The 2500-nt window shown below is 37.9% G+C and overlaps 11 pseudogenes; all 11 read right to left on the bottom strand.

Annotated features, from left to right (window-relative positions):
* LOC148496971 (5S ribosomal RNA) overlaps positions 1–110 on the bottom strand; it is a 119-nt pseudogene extending 9 nt beyond the window's left edge.
* A 115-nt stretch (positions 111–225) lies between these two features.
* LOC148496970 (5S ribosomal RNA) lies at positions 226–344 on the bottom strand (annotated as a pseudogene).
* A 116-nt stretch (positions 345–460) lies between these two features.
* On the bottom strand, positions 461–579 carry LOC148496969 (5S ribosomal RNA; annotated as a pseudogene).
* A 114-nt stretch (positions 580–693) lies between these two features.
* Positions 694–812, bottom strand: LOC148496968 (5S ribosomal RNA; annotated as a pseudogene).
* A 116-nt stretch (positions 813–928) lies between these two features.
* Positions 929–1047, bottom strand: LOC148496967 (5S ribosomal RNA; annotated as a pseudogene).
* Positions 1048–1163: 116 nt separating this feature from the next.
* Positions 1164–1282, bottom strand: LOC148496966 (5S ribosomal RNA; annotated as a pseudogene).
* Positions 1283–1397: 115 nt separating this feature from the next.
* Positions 1398–1516, bottom strand: LOC148496965 (5S ribosomal RNA; annotated as a pseudogene).
* Positions 1517–1632: 116 nt separating this feature from the next.
* Positions 1633–1751, bottom strand: LOC148496964 (5S ribosomal RNA; annotated as a pseudogene).
* Positions 1752–1867: 116 nt separating this feature from the next.
* On the bottom strand, positions 1868–1986 carry LOC148496963 (5S ribosomal RNA; annotated as a pseudogene).
* Positions 1987–2102: 116 nt separating this feature from the next.
* Positions 2103–2221, bottom strand: LOC148496962 (5S ribosomal RNA; annotated as a pseudogene).
* A 116-nt stretch (positions 2222–2337) lies between these two features.
* On the bottom strand, positions 2338–2456 carry LOC148496961 (5S ribosomal RNA; annotated as a pseudogene).
* Between the last annotated feature and the right edge of the window lie 44 nt (positions 2457–2500).

Genomic DNA, 2500 nt, shown 5'->3' with positions numbered 1-2500 from the left:
CACCTGGGATTCCTAGGTGGTCTCCCATCCAAGTACTAACCAGGCCCAACACTGCATAGCTTCCAAGATCAGACGAGATTGGGCATGTCCAGTGTGGTTTGGATGAAGGAGCTCAAAAACATTAACTTTAGACCTCTTTTACTTCTTAACTCAAGTAAATTCAAAGATAAGTTGAAAAATGAAATGAAAAATGTAATAGAAAAGAATGTTATGGCAGTATAAAATTACCTACAGCTCCTGGTATTCCCAGGTGGTCTCCTATCCAAGTACTAACCAGGCCCAATACTGCATAGCTTCCAAGATAAGATGAGATTGGGCATGTCCAGTGTGGTTTGGCTGTAGGTGCTCAAAAACATTAACTTTAGACCTCTTTTACTTCTTAACTCAAGTAAATTCATTGATAAGTAGAAAAAATTAAATGTAAAATGTAATAGAAAAGAATGTTTTGGCTGTCTAAAATTACATACAGCACCTGTTATTCCCTGGTGGTCTCCCATCCAAGTACTAACCAGGCCCAACACTGCATAGCTTCCAAGATCAGACGAGATTGGGCATGTCCAGTGTGGTTTGGCTGTAGGTGCTTAAGCATTAAATTTAGACCTCTATTACTTCTTAACTCAAGTAAATTCATTAATAAGTTGAAAAAATTAAATGTAAAATGTAATAGAAAAGAATGTTATGGCTGCATAAAATTACCTACAGCACCTGGAATTCCCAGGTGGTCTCCCATCCAAGCACTAACCAGGCCCAACACTGCATAGCTTCCAAGATCAAACAAGATTGGGCATGTCCAGTGTGGTTTGGCTGTAGGTGCAAAAAAATATTAACTTTAGACATCTATAACTTCTTAACTCATGTAAATTCATTGATAAGTTGAAAAAATTAAATGTAAAATGTAATAGAAAAGAATGTTATGGCAGCATAAAATTACCTACAGCACCTGGTATTCCCAGATGGTCTCCCCTCCAAGTACTAACCAGGCCCAACACTGCATAGCTTCCAAGATCAGACGAGATTGGGCATGTCCAATTTGGTTTGGCTGAAGGTGCTCAAAAACATTAACTTTAGACCTCTATTACTTCTTTACTCAAGTAAATTCATTGATAAGTTGAAAAAATTAAATGTAAAATGTAATAGAAAAGAATGGTATGGGTGCATAAAATTACATACAGCACCTGGTATTCCCAGGTGGTCTCCCATCCAAGTACTAACCAGGCCCAACACTGCACAGCTTCCAAGATCAGACGAGATTGGGCATGTCCAGTGTGGTTTGGCTGTAGGTGCTCAAAGCATTAACTTTAGACCTCTATTACTTCTTAACTCAAGGAAATTCATTGATAAGTTGAAAAAATTAAATGTAAAATGTAATAGAAAAGAATGTTATTGCAGTATAAAATTACCTACAGCACCTGGTATTCCCAGGTGGTTTCCCATCCAAGTACTAACCAGGACCAACACTGCATAGCTTCCAAGATCAGATGAGATTGGGCAAGTCCAGTGTGGTTTGGCTGTAGGTGCTCAAAAACATTAACTTTAGACCTCTATTACTTCTTAACTCAAGTAAATTCATTGATAAGTTGAAAAAATTAAATGTAAAATTTAATAGAAAAGAATGTTATGGCAGTATAAAATTACCTACAGCACCTGCTATTCCCAGGTGGTCTCCCATTCAAGTACTAACCAGGCCCAACACTGCATAGCTTCCAAGATCAGACAAGATTGGGCATGTCCAGTGTGGTTTGGCTGTAGGCGCTAAAAAACATTAACTTTAGACCTCTTTTACTTCTTAACTCAAGTAAATTCATTGATAATTTGAAAATATGTAATGTAAAATGTAATAGAAAAGAATGTTATGGCTATATAAAATTACCTACAGCACCTGGTATTCCCAGGTGGTCTCCCGTCCAAGTACTAACCAGGCCCAACACTGCAAAGCCTCCAAGATCAGACGAGATTGGGCATGTCCAGTGTGGTTTGGCTGTAGGTGCTCAAAAGCATTAACTTTAGACCTCTATTACTTCTTAACTCAAGTAAATTCATTGATAAGTTGAAAAAATTAAATGTAAAATGTAATAGAAAAGACTGTTATGGCAGTATAAAAATACCTACAGCACCTGGGATTCTTAGGTGGTCTCCCATCCAAGTACTAACCCGGCCCAACACTGCATAGCTTCCAAGATCAGATGAGATTGGGCATGTCCAGTGTGGTTTGGCTGTAGGTGCTCAAAAACATTAACTTTAGACCTCTTTTACTTCTTAACTCAAGTAAATTCATAGATAAGTTGAAAAAATTAAATGTAAAATGTAATAGAAAAGAATGTTATGGCTGTCTAAAATTATCTACAGCACCTGGTATTCCCAGGTGGTCTCCCATCCAAGTTCAAACCAGGCCCAACACTGCATAGCTTCCAAGATCAGACGAGATTGGGCATGTCCAGTGTGGTTTAGCTGTAGGTGCTCAAAAGCATTAAATTTAGACCTCTATTACTTCTTAACTCAA

The sequence above is a fragment of the Taudactylus pleione genome, unplaced genomic scaffold (assembly GCF_031769625.1).
Source record: "Taudactylus pleione unplaced genomic scaffold, aTauple2 ptg000550l, whole genome shotgun sequence".
Taxonomy (NCBI): Eukaryota; Metazoa; Chordata; class Amphibia; order Anura; family Myobatrachidae; genus Taudactylus; species Taudactylus pleione.
Note: the sequence above shows the minus strand (reverse complement) of the source record. Positions and strands in the feature narration are given on the sequence as shown.